Source organism: Pseudophryne corroboree, chromosome 5 (assembly GCF_028390025.1).
Source record: "Pseudophryne corroboree isolate aPseCor3 chromosome 5, aPseCor3.hap2, whole genome shotgun sequence".
NCBI lineage: Eukaryota > Metazoa > Chordata > Amphibia > Anura > Myobatrachidae > Pseudophryne > Pseudophryne corroboree.
The window spans coordinates 390660287-390674217 of NC_086448.1; positions in this window are offsets into that span (position 1 = coordinate 390660287).

Consider the following 13931-nt stretch of genomic DNA (forward strand, 5'->3'; position numbering starts at 1 on the left):
TTTTAAGAAATGCATACATGAAAGCACTTAATACCGATAGGACTAGTCTATTAATCCCTAAGTAAACAAAAGGGCAATATAAAGAACTGCAGGAGGAGATGGACATTGTGTGTGTATATATATATATATGTATATATATATGTATGTATATATATGTATGTATATATATGTATATATATATGTATATATATATATATATATATATATGTATATGTATATGTATATATATATATATATATATATATATATATATAGCAACAATTCCCAGCACGCGTGGGCGCTCAGAGACTTTCAGCAGACCCGGGCGTCAAAAAAGACGAGTGTATTTATTCCATAACATCAAGTGTAAAGCCATTTATATCACCTTGACAAAGGGGCGCTACAGCCCTGAAACATTGGCTTTACACTTGACGTGATTTAATAAATACACTCGTTTTTTTTGCCACCTGGGTCTGCTAAAAGTCTCTGAGTACCGCCGCATGATGGGAATTGTTGCTATATGAATTTATCCGGATGGCACCTGAGCACATTACTTTCTCTGAGGTGAGTGACGATTTTTCTGTTTATATATATATATATATATATATATATATATAAACCGGAGAGCTGTCTCTGTCATTTTTTGATGCTAGTTAAAGCCCCTTAAGAGTGCCACCCGTTGTACAAAGGATATATATATATATATATAGCTGTGCTCATAAGTTTACATACCCTAGCAGAATTTGTGATTTTCTGGCCATTTGTCAGAGAATATGAATGATAACTCACAAACTTTTCTTTCACTCATGGTTAGTGGTTGGGTGAAGCCATTTATTGTCAAACAACTGTGTTTACTCTTTTTAAATCATAATGACAACAGAAACTACCCAAATGACCCTGATCAAAAGTTTACACCCCAGTTCTTAATATCGTGTATTGCCCCCTTTAACATCAATGACAGCTTGAAGTCTTTTTGTGGTAGTTGTGGATGAGGCTCTTTGTTTTCCCAGATGGTAAAGCTGCCCAAAAAGCCTCCAGTTCCTGTAAATTCTTGGGCTGTCTTGCATGAACTGCACTTTTTAGATCTCCCCAGAGTGGGTCATTGATATTGAGGTCAGGAGACTGAGATGGCCACTCCAGAACCTTCACTTTATTCTGCTGTAGCCAATGACAGGTCGACTTGGCCACGTGTTTTTTATCATTGTCATGTTGGAACGTCCAAGTACGTCCCATGCGCAGCTTCCAGGCTGTTGAGTGCAAATTTTCCTCCAGTATTTTCTGATAACATGCTGCATTCATCTTGCCATCAATTTTGACCAAGTTTCCAGTGCCTTTGTAGCTCACACATCCCCAAAACATCAGCGCTCCACCTCCGTGTTTCACAATAGGAATGGTGTACCTTTCATTATAGGCCTTGTTGACTCCTCTCCAAATGTAACGTTTATGGTTGTGGCCAAAAAGTTCAATTTTGGTCTCATCACTCCAAATTACTTTGTTCCAGAAGTTTTGAGGCTTGTCTCTGTGCTGTTTGGAGTTTTGTAAGTGGGATGCTTTGTGGCATTTGCGTAGTAATGGCTTTCTTCTGGCGACTCGACCATGCAGCCCATTTTTCTTCAAATGCCTCCTTATTGTGCATCTTGAAACAACCACACCACTTTTTTTCAGAGAGTCCTGTATTTCAGCTGAAGTTATTTGTGGATTTTTGTTTGCATCCCGAACAATTTTCCTGGCAGTTGTGGCTGAAATTTTTGTTGGTCTACCTGACCGTGATTTGGTTTCCACAGAATCCCTCATTTTCCACTTCTTATTAGAGTTTAAACACTGCTGATTGGCATTCTTAATTGCTTGGATATTTTTTTATATCCCTTTCCTGTTTTATATAGTTCAATTACCTTTTCCCGCAGATCCTTTGACAATTCTTTCGCTTTCTCCATGACTCAGAATCTAGACACGTCAGTGCAGCACTGGATGAAAGATGCAAGGATCTTTCAGAAGTCCAGAAACTCACTGACCTTTTATACACACACACTGATTACAAGCAAACAGATCACAGGTGAGGATGGTTACCTTTAGTAGCAATTCAAACCCGTTTGTGTCAACTTGTGTGCATGTTATCAGGGCAAAATCTCCAGGGTATGTAAACTTTTGATCAGGGTCATTTTGGTAGTTTCTGTTGTTATTATGATTTAAAAAGAGTAAACACAGTTGTTTGACAATAAATGGCTTCACCCAACCACTAACCATGAGTGAAAGAAAAGTTTGTGAGTTATCATTCATATTCTCTGACAAATGGCCAGAAAATCACAAATTCTGCTAGGGTATGTAAACTTATAAGCACAACTGTGTGTGTATATATATATACACACACACACACACACACACACACACACACACACACACACACACACACACACACACACACACACACACACCCCCCCCCCCACACCCCCCCCCCACACACACAGCACTCGCCACCCTAGAAGCCTATCTATGAGTGTCTATGAGTGGTGAGTGCAGACACTGCACCCCGCTTCTGGGGTGGCGAGTGCTGTGGTTTTCTATATTTGTTTGTATATTTTGGGGTTAATCTTTGGTTAACTCTTATTAACCATGGTCACAGGCCTTTTCATGCACCCCTGTGTAATCTTAATTGTTCTAAACCTGTGTCAGCTGCTCCTTAGTAATTTATCGGCTGTGTCAGGTGACTAGTATGCCTTTAAAAGCCACTAGATATGTGGCAGGCATACATTAAACCTAGTGGGCATATTTGCAGTTATATTATATGTGATACAGTTGCCAGGTTTTTAATTCTTTAGGCTTTGTGATAGTGTAGGACCTGCATGAAGGTGGGGTACCTTGAAAATCGGTATGCAGGCTTCCGTGCATTGGCCAATCCACCAACTAAACCCCCATCATTTATTTATTGATGTTGTGAGGACAAGTGAGCTTGCTATGGTGAGTGCTGAATTCTCTATTTTGTATGTATTTGGGTAGTTGGCCATGGGCTGCATGCACCCCACCCTATGAGTGGTGAGTGCAGAAACTGCACCGCGCTTCTGGGGTGGCGAGTGCTGTGGTTTTCTATATTTGTTTGTATATATATATATATATATATATTTCTCTAACGTCCTAAGTGGATGCTGGGGACTCCGTAAGGACCATGGGGAATAGCGGCTCCGCAGGATACTGGGCACATCTAAAGAAAGCTTTAGGACCATCTGGTGTGCACTGGCTCCTCCCCCTATGACCCTCCTCCAAGCCTCAGTTAGATCTCTGTGCCCGGACGAGAAGGGTGCACACTAGGGGCTCTCCTGAGCTTCTTAGTGAAAGTTTTAGTTTAGGTTTTTTATTTTCAGTGAGACCTGCTGGCAACAGGCTCACTGCATCGAGGGACTAAGGGGAGAAGAAGCGAACTCACCTGCGTGCAGAGTGGATTGGGCTTCTTAGGCTACTGGACATTAGCTCCAGAGGGACGATCACAGGCCCAGCCATGGATGGGTCCCAGAGCCGCGCCGCCGGCCCCCTTACAGAGCCAGAAGACAGAAGAGGTCCGGAAAATCGGCGGCAGAAGACATCCTGTCTTCACCAAGGTAGCGCACAGCACTGCAGCTGTGCGCCATTGCTCCTCAGCACACTTCACACTTCGGTCACTGAGGGTGCAGGGCGCTAGGGGGGGGCGCCCTGAGCAGCAATAAAAACACCTTGGCTGGCGAAAATACATCACATATAGCCCCCAGGGCTATATGGATGAATTTTAACCCCAGCCAGAATCCATAAAAAAGCAGGAGAAAAGTCAGCGAAAAAGGGGCGGAGCCTATCTCCTCAGCACACTGGCGCCATTTTCCCTCACAGCTCAGTTGGAGGGAAGCTCCCCTGGCTCTCCCCTGCAGTCACTACACTGCAGAAAGGGTTAAAAAAGAGAGGGGGGCACTAATTAGGCGCAGTATTAACAATACAGCAGCTATAAGGGGAAAAACACTTATATAAGGTTATCCCTGTATATATATATAGCGCTTTGGTGTGTGCTGGCAAACTCTCCCTCTGTCTCCCCAAAGGGCTAGTGGGGTCCTGTCCTCTATCAGAGCATTCCCTGTGTGTGTGCTGTATGTCGGTACGTTTGTGTCGACATGTATGAGGAGAAAAATGATGTGGAGACGGAGCAGATTGCCTGTAATAGTGATGTCACCCCCTAGGGGGTCGACACCTGAGTGGATGAACTGTTGGAAGGAATTACGTGACAGTGTCAGCTCTGTATAAAAGACAGTGGTTGACATGAGACAGCCGGCTACTCAGCTTGTGCCTGTCCAGACGTCTCATAGGCCGTCAGGGGCTCTAAAGCGCCCGTTACCTCAGATGGCAGATATAGACGCCGACACGGATACTGACTCCAGTGTCGACGGTGAAGAGACAAATGTGACTTCCAGTAGGGCCACACGTTACATGATTGAGGCAATGAAAAATGTTTTACACATTTCTGATAATACGAGTACCACCAAAAAGGGGTATTATGTTCGGTGAGGAAAAACTACCTGTAGTTTTCCTGAATCTGAGAAATTAAATGAGGTGTGTGATGATGCGTGGTTTTCCCCCGATAACAACTGATAATTTCTAAAATGTTATTGGCATTATATCCTTTCCCGCCAGAGGTTAGGGTGCGTTGGGAAACACCCCCTAGGGTGGATAAAGCGCTCACACGCTTGTAAGGGCTCTACCCTCTCCTGAGATGGCCGCCCTTAAGGATCCTGCTGATAGAAAGCAGGAGGGTATCCTAAAATGTATTTACACACATACTGGTGTTATACTGCGACCAGCAATCGCCTCAGCCTGGATGTGCAGTGCTGGGTTGGCGTGGTCGGATTCCCTGACTGAAAATATTGATACCCTAGATAGGGACAGTATATTTTTGCCTATAGAGCATTTAAAAGATGCATTTCTATATATGCGTGATGCACAGCGGAATATTTGCCGACTGGCATCAAGTCTAAGTGCGTTGTCCATTTCTACCAGTAGAGGGTTATGGACACGTCAGTGGTCAGGTGATGCGTATTCCAAACGGCATTTGGAAGTATTGCCTTAATAAGGGGAGGGGTTATTTGGGGTCGGTCTTTCAGACCTGGTGGCCACGGCAACAGCTGGGAAATCCACGTTTGTACCCCAGGTCGCCTCTCAACATGAGAAGACGCCGTATTATCAGGCGCAGTCTTTTCGTGGACAAGCGGGCAAAATGTTCCTCATTTCTGCCCCGTGACAGAGGGAGAGGAAAAAGGCTGCAGAAATCAGCCAGTTCCCAGGAACAGAAACCCTCTCCCGCCTCTGCCAAGCCCTCAGTATGACGCTGGGGCTTTACAAGCAGAATCAGGCACGGTGGGGGGCCCGTCTCAATGAATTTCAGCGCGCAGTGGGCTCACTCGCAAGTAGACCCCTGGATCCTTCAGGTGATATCTCAGGGGTACAAATTAGAATTCGAGACGTCTCCCCCTCGCCGTTTTCCTAAAGTCGGCTTTACCGATGTCTCCTTCTGACAGGGAGACAGTTTTGGAAGCCATTCACAAGCTGTATTCCCAGCAGGTGATAATCAAGGTACCCCTCCTGCAACAGGGAACGGGGTATTATTCCACACTGTTGTGGTACCGAAGCCGGACGGCTCGGTGAGACCGATTCTAAATCTAAAATCTTTGAACACTTACATACAGAGGTTCAAATTCAAGATTGAGTCACTCAGAGCAGTGATTGCGAACCTGGAAGAAGGGGACTACATGATGTCTCGGGACATCAAGGATGCTTACCTTCATGTCAAAATTTACCCTTCTCACCAAGGGTACCTCAGGTTTATGGTACAGAACTGTCACTATCAGTTCAGACGCTGCCGTATGGATGGTCCACGGCACCCCGGGTCTTTACCAAGGTAATGGCCGAAATGATGATATTCCTTCAAAGGAAGGGAATTTTAGTTATCCCTTACTTGGACGATTCCCTGATAAGGGTAAGATCCAGGGAACAGTTGGAGGTCGGTGTAGCACTATCTCAGGTAGTGTTGCGGCAGCGCGATTGGATTCTCAATATTCCAAAATCGCAGCTGGTTCCGACGACTTGTCTTCGGTTCCTAGGGATGATCCTGGACACAGTCCAGAAAAAGGTGTTTCTCCCGGAGGGGAAAGACAGGGAGTTATCCGAGCTAGTCAGGAACCTCCTAAAACCGAGCCAAGTCTCAGTGCATCAATGCACAAGGGTTCTGGGTAAAATGGTGGCTTCCTACGAAGCAATCCCATTCGGCAGATTCCACGCAAGAACTTTCCAGTGGGACCTGCTGGACAAATGGTCCGGGTCGCATCTTCAGATGCATCAGCGGATAACCCTGTCACCAAGGACAAGGGTGTCCCTCCTGTGGTGGTTGCAGAGTGCTCATCTTCTAGAGGGCCGCAGATTCGGCATTCAGGACTGGGTCCTGGTGACCACGGATGCCAGCCTGCGAGGCTGGGGAGCAGTCACACAGGGAAGGAATATCCAGGGCTTATGGTCAAGCCTGGAGACATCACTTCACATAAATATCCTGAAGCTAAGGGCCATTTACAATGCTCTAAGCTTAGCAAGACCTCTGCTTCAAGGTCAGCCGGTGTTGATCCAGTCGGACAACATCACGGCAGTCACCCACGTAAACAGACAGGGTGGCACAAGAAGCAGGAGGGCAATGGCAGAAGCTGCAAGGATTCTTCGCTGGGCGGAAAATCATGTGATAGCACTGTCAGCAGTATTCATTCCGGGAGTGGACAACTGGGAAGCAGACTTCCTCAGCACGACCTCCACCCGGGAGAGTGGGGACTTCACCCAGAAGTCTTCCACATGATTATAAACCGTTGGGAAAAACTCGACAGGTATTGCGCCAGGTCAAGGGACCCTCAGGCAATAGCTGTAGACGCTCTGGTAACACCGTGGGTGTACCAGTCAGTGTATGTGTTCCCTCCTCTGCCTCTCATACCCAAGGTACTGAGATTGATAAGATGGAGAGGAGTAAGCACTATATTCGTGGCTCCGGATTGGCCAAGAAGGACTTGGTAACCGGAACTTCAAGAGATGCTCACGGAGGATCTGTGGCCTCTACCTCTAAGAAGGGACCTGCTCCAACAAGGACCCTGTCTGTTCCAAGACTTACCGCGGCTGCGTTTGACGGCATGGCGGTTGAACGCCGGATCCTGAAGGAAAAAAGGCATTCCGGATGAAGTCATCCCTATCCTGATCAAAGCCAGGAAGGATGTAACCGCAAAACATTATCACCGCATTTGGCGAAAATATGTTGCGTGGTGCGAGGCCAGTAAGGCCCGACGGAGGAAATTCAACTGGGTCGATTCCTACATTTCCTGCAAACAGGAGTGTCTATGGGCCTGAAATTGGGGTCCATTAAGGTTCAAATTTCGGCCCTGTCAATTTTCTTCCAAAAAGAACTAGCTTCAGTCCCTGAAGTTCAGACGTTTGTAAAAGGGGTACTGCATATACAGCCTCCTTTTGTGCCTCCAGTGGCACTTTGGGATCTCAATGTAGTTTTTTGGGTTCCAAAAGTCACATTGGTTTGAACCACTTAAATCTGTGGAGTTAAAATATCTCACATGGAAAGTGGTCATGCTGTTGGCCCTGGCCTGGGCCAGGCGCGTGTCAGAATTGGCGGCTTTATCCTGTAAAAGCCCTTATCTGATTTTCCATTCGGACAGGGCGGAATTGAGGACTCGTCCTCAGTTTCTCCCTAAGGTGGTTTCAGCGTTTCACCTGAACCAACCTATTGTGGTGCCTGCGGCTACTAGGGACTTGGAGGACTCCAAGTTGCTAGACGTTGTCAGGGCCCTGAAAATATGTTTCCAGGACGGCTGGAGTCAGAAAATCTGACTCGCTGTTTATCCTGTATGCACCCAACAAGCTGGGTGCTCCTGCTTCTAAGCAGACTATTGCTCGTTGGATTTGTAGTACAATTCAGCTTGCACATTCTGTGGCAGGCCTGCCACAGCCAAAAATCTGTAAATGCCCACTCCACAAGGAAGGTGGGCTCATCTTGGGCGGCTGCCCGAGGGGTCTCGGCTTTACAACTTTGCCGAGCAGCTACTTGGTCAGGAGCAAATACGTTTGTAAAATTCTACAAAATTGATACCCTGGCTGAGGAGGACCTGGAGTTCTCTCAATTGGTGCTGCAGAGTCATCCGCACTCTCCCGCCCGTTTGGGAGCTTTGGTATAATCCCCATGGACCTTACGGAGTCCCCAGCATCCACTTAGGACGTTAGAGAAAATAAGAATTTACTTACCGATAATTCTATTTCTCGTAGTCCGTAGTGGATGCTGGGCGCCCATCCCAAGTGCGGATTGTCTGCAATACTGGTACATAGTTATTGTTACCAAAAAATCGGGTTATTGCTGTAGTGAGCCATCTTTTCTAGAGGCTCCTCTGTTATCATGCTGTTAACTGGGTTCAGATCACAAGTTGTACAGTGTGATTGGTGTGGCTGGTATGAGTCTTACCCGGGATTCAAAATCCTTCCATATTGTGTACGCTCGTCCGGGCACAGTATCCTAACTGAGGCTTGGAGGAGGGTCATAGGGGGAGGAGCCAGTGCACACCAGATAGTCCTAAAGCTTTCTTTAGATGTGCCCAGTCTCCTGCGGAGCCGCTATTCCCCATGGTCCTTATGGAGTCCCCAGCATCCACTACGGACTACGAGAAATAGAATTATCGGTAAGTAAATTCTTATTTTATATATATATATATATATATATATATATATATATATATATATGTGTGTGTAGATATATGTGTGTATATATATATATATATATATATGTGTAGATATATATATATATATATATATATATATACACACACACACACACACACACACACACACACACACACACACACACACACACACACACACACACACTAGTTTTACGGACCCAGCATATACTGGGTCACCTCAGTCCCCACCCCCGTGATTGGCTCCGCCCAGTTCTGGAAACCCCCCCATGCAAATCCTGCGTTTGCCACTGATACTGGATGCTTCAGTTGCATACAATATTTCCTGATGGTTTAAATGATGCAGTGGATTTCGATTCATTTAAAAGATTACCAATTAAGTTATATATGGAATCTTATATATAAAAAGAAAGAGGCTAGTGAAATTACTTACTTACCATTTAGTGGTCTCATTCAGGGCCGTTTCTATATAGTTTGGCTCCAAGTGTGAACAGTTAAAAATGCCGCCCCCCAATGGACATAAAAAAAGATTTTGCAAGCGACGAAGGCGTGGTCTCACTAAAATGGACATGGTCTCACTGTAAAAATGGGTGTGGCCTCACAGGTAAAGCCTACCTTACACCCCAGTTTTTGACCCTGTAACAACAGACCTCAGTCACCACCGGAATAAAAAAAATACCACCATATTAAGCCCCACACAGTAATGCCCCTTGCACCATATGCAGGGCCGGCCCGCCCGTTATGCGGGGTATGCGTATGAGTAAGGTGCCAGAGTGAGGAATGCGCCGGCAGCATGCAACACGGCCGCTCCGTCAAGCCGCACTCCTAAGCTGCTGTCTGACTCCTGCCCCCACCAGCCCGTCCGTTTGTCCACCCGCCCGCCCGCTCGTCCGTTTGTCTGCCCGCGCTCCCTGCTCCCGTCCGCGTCTCTCTCCTCTTGCGGGCCGTAACTGCGGCCATATTATGCTGACCGCCCAAACACGCGGCTCTGTCTGTCTGAGGCTGCCTGATCCTGCGTAGAAGCTGCTGCTGTAGCACTGTGCCCCTCTTCCTCCTGAGCTGTCTTTCTACGGGGCGTGGGGTGGGCTGCCAATCCAGAGCCCGAGGAAAAATCTGCCTGCATGCTGACCCTGGGCGCCGCCGCAAGCACCAAGAGACTGACCTGCGCAACGGTGAGTGCATCTGCCCTGTGACCCCAGCTGCATGTGTGCCCGCACTGCAGCAGGCTGTATGGGGTGGTGGATGGGCGGTTCCAGCATTGCTGTTTGCGGTGGACGACTGAGGGGCTGAGGCTACACTGTGTATAACATGCTCTACCTGGCGCATTGTGTATAACGTGCTCTACCTGGCGCATTGTGTTTAACGTGCTCTACCTGGCGCATTGTGTATAACGTGCTCTACCTGGCGCATTGTGTATAACGTGCTCTACCTGGCGCATTGTGTATAACGTGCTCTACCTGGCGCATTGTGTATAACGTGCTCTACCAGGTGCATTGTGTATAACGTGCTCTACCTGGCGCACTGTGTATAACGTGCTCTACCTGGCGCATTGTGCATAACGTGCTCTACCTGGCGCATTGTGCATAACGTGCTCTACCTGGTGCATTGTGTATAACGTGCTCTACCTGCCGCATTGTGTATAATGTGCTGCACCTGGCGCAGTGTGTATAGGAGGTTCTACCTGGTGCATTGTGCATAACGTGCTCTACCTGGTGCATTGTATATAACGTGCTCTACCTGGCGCATTGTGTATAACGTGCTCTACCTGGCGCATTGTGTATAATGTGCTGCACCTGGCGCAGTGTATATAGGAGGTTCTACTTGGTGCAATGTGTATAACGTGCTCTACCTGGCGCCCGAGGAAAAATCTGCCTGCATGCTGACCCTGGGCGCCGCCGCAAGCACCAAGAGACTGACCTGCGCAACGGTGAGTGCATCTGCCCTGTGACCCCAGCTGCATGTGTCCCTGCACTGCAGCAGGCTGTATGGGGTGGTGGATGGGCGGTTCCAGCATTGCTGTTTGCGGTGGACGACTGAGGGGCTGAGGCTACACTGTGTATAACATGCTCTACCTGGCGCATTGTCTATAACGTGCTCTACCTGGCGCATTGTGTTTAACGTGCTCTACCTGGCGCATTGTGTATAACGTGCTCTACCTGGCGCATTGTGTATAACGTGCTCTACCTGGCGCATTGTGTATAACCTGCTCTACCTGGCGCATTGTGTATAACGTGCTCTACCTGGCGCATTGTGTATAACGTGCTCTACCTGGCGCACTGTGTATAACGTGCTCTGCCTGGCGCATTGTGCATAACGTGCTCTACCTGGTGCATTGTGTATGACGTGCTCTACCTGGTGCATTGTGTATAACGTGCTCTACCTGGCGCATTGTGTATAATGTGCTGCACCTGGCGCAGTGTGTATAGGAGGTTCTACTTGGTGCAATGTGTTTAAGCGACACTATTATGTGGCCATGCCCCTTTCCCATGAAGCCACGCCCCCATTTTTGCAACGCACCTTCGGCGCGCCCTATCTATTCTTTACAGTCTGGGGGGTGGAGCACCAATTCACTTTCTGCCAAAGGGCACTAAAATGTCTAGTTACAGCTCTGGTGCAGGGTGTTGTCGAAGTCGAAAATATTACAGCCATACACATCACGGACAAACTCCACACAGATGGCTTCCGTGCGCATGCTTGTTCTGCCGTGCGTGCGCATGCTCGCAAGCTGCGTATAGCCGCTCACGCGGTAGTGCGTATTAGCGAGTGGTATGAGTAATTACGGTAGCATTTGTAATCACATGGAAAAGCCACAAAGACACATTTCATATTTAATACACATAGTTTGCATGCACCATACCAGCAAGTTCCACATGCTTAAAGGGTATAATAACAAAGGGATTCACCTTTACAGGATATGAGGGGACAGAATTAGGTTAGGAGGTGTGTTTGGTATCCAGCTGTAAAGTATTTTAAGAGCAATATTCCGGTATCAGTTTGCGGAAGATAGCACGCTCCTGTGTATAGATATGCGCAGGAGCAGAATATTAATATTAACTGTATTTACTGTACTCCTGTTATTCGGCGGGAACCCAGTGGAGACCAACTGCAAGTGCACCTGGACCAGACATCGCCCACCTATTCAAACCGACCTATGACCTCTTGTTATGCACACCAGTGCCAGCAGGAATGTACTGGTGTCTGAACGGTGAGGGATGCAAAACAAATGAACTCACAGACAGACTGGGGAATATGACATTACATACACAGAGGGTAACAAAATAAACACAAAGTGAACAGAGAAGCCCAAAGGCTAAGAAATAGAGATGAGCGCCAGAAATTTTTCGGGTTTTGTGTTTTGGTTTTGGGTTCGGTTCCGCGGCCGTGTTTTGGGTTCGAACGCGTTTTGGCAAAACCTCACCGAATTTTTTTTGTCGGATTCGGGGGTGTTTTGGATTCGGGTGTTTTTTTCAAAAAACACTAAAAAACAGCTTAAATCATAGAATTTGGGGGTCATTTTGATCCCAAAGTATTATTAACCTCAAAAACCATAATTTACACTCATTTTCAGTCTATTCTGAATACCTCACACCTCACAATATTATTTTTAGTCCTAAAATTTGCACCGAGGTCGCTGTATGAGTAAGATAAGCGACCCTAGTGGCCGACACAAACACCGGGCCCATCTAGGAGTGGCACTGCAGTGTCACGCAGGATGTCCCTTCCAAAAAACCCTCCCCAAACAGCACATGACGCAAAGAAAAAAAGAGGCGCAATGAGGTAGCTGTGTGAGTAAGATTAGCGACCCTAGTGGCCGACACAAACACCGGGCCCATCTAGGAGTGGCACTGCAGTGTCACGCAGGATGGCCCTTCCAAAAAACCCTCCCCAAACAGCACATGACGCAAAGAAAAAAAGAGGCGCAATGAGGTAGCTGACTGTGTGAGTAAGATTAGCGACCCTAGTGGCCGACACAAACACCGGGCCCATTTAGGAGTGGCACTGCAGTGTCACGCAGGATGTCCCTTCCAAAAAACCCTCCCCAATCAGCACATGATGCAAAGAAAAAGAAAAGAAAAAAGAGGTGCAAGATGGAATTGTCCTTGGGCCCTCCCACCCACCCTTATGTTGTATAAACAAAACAGGACATGCACACTTTAACCAACCCATCATTTCAGTGACAGGGTCTGCCACACGACTGTGACTGATATGACGGGTTGGTTTGGACCCCCCCCAAAAAAGAAGCAATTAATCTCTCCTTGCACAAACTGGCTCTACAGAGGCAAGATGTCCACCTCATCATCACCCTCCGATATATCACCGTGTACATCCCCCTCCTCACAGATTATCAATTCGTACCCACTGGAATCCACCATCTCAGCTCCCTGTGTACTTTGTGGAGGCAATTGCTGCTGGTCAATGTCTCCGCGGAGGAATTGATTATAATTCATTTTAATGAACATCATCTTCTCCACATTTTCTGGATGTAACCTCGTACGCCGATTGCTGACAAGGTGAGCGGCGGCACTAAACACTCTTTCGGAGTACACACTTGTGGGAGGGCAACTTAGGTAAAATAAAGCCAGTTTGTGCAAGGGCCTCCAAATTGCCTCTTTTTCCTGCCAGTATAAGTACGGACTGTGTGACGTGCCTACTTGGATGCGGTGACTCATATAATCCTCCACCATTCTATCAATGTTGAGAGAATCATATGCAGTGACAGTAGACGACATGTCCGTAATCGTTGTCAGGTCCTTCAGTCCGGACCAGATGTCAGCATCAGCAGTCGCTCCAGACTGCCCTGCATCACCGCCAGCGGGTGGGCTCGGAATTCTGAGCCTTTTCCTCGCACGCCCAGTTGCGGGAGAATGTGAAGGAGGAGATGTTGACAGGTCGCGTTCCGCTTGACTTGACAATTTTGTCACCAGCAGGTCTTTCAACCCCAGCAGACTTGTGTCTGCCGGAAAGAGAGATCCAAGGTAGGCTTTAAATCTAGGATCGAGCACGGTGGCCAAAATGTAGTGCTCTGATTTCAACAGATTGACCACCCGTGAATCCTTGTTAAGCGAATTAAGGGCTCCATCCACAAGTCCCACATGCCTAGCGGAATCGCTCCGTGTTAGCTCCTCCTTCAATGTCTCCAGCTTCTTCTGCAAAAGCCTGATGAGGGGAATGACCTGACTCAGGCTGGCAGTGTCTGAACTGACTTCACGTGTGGCAAGT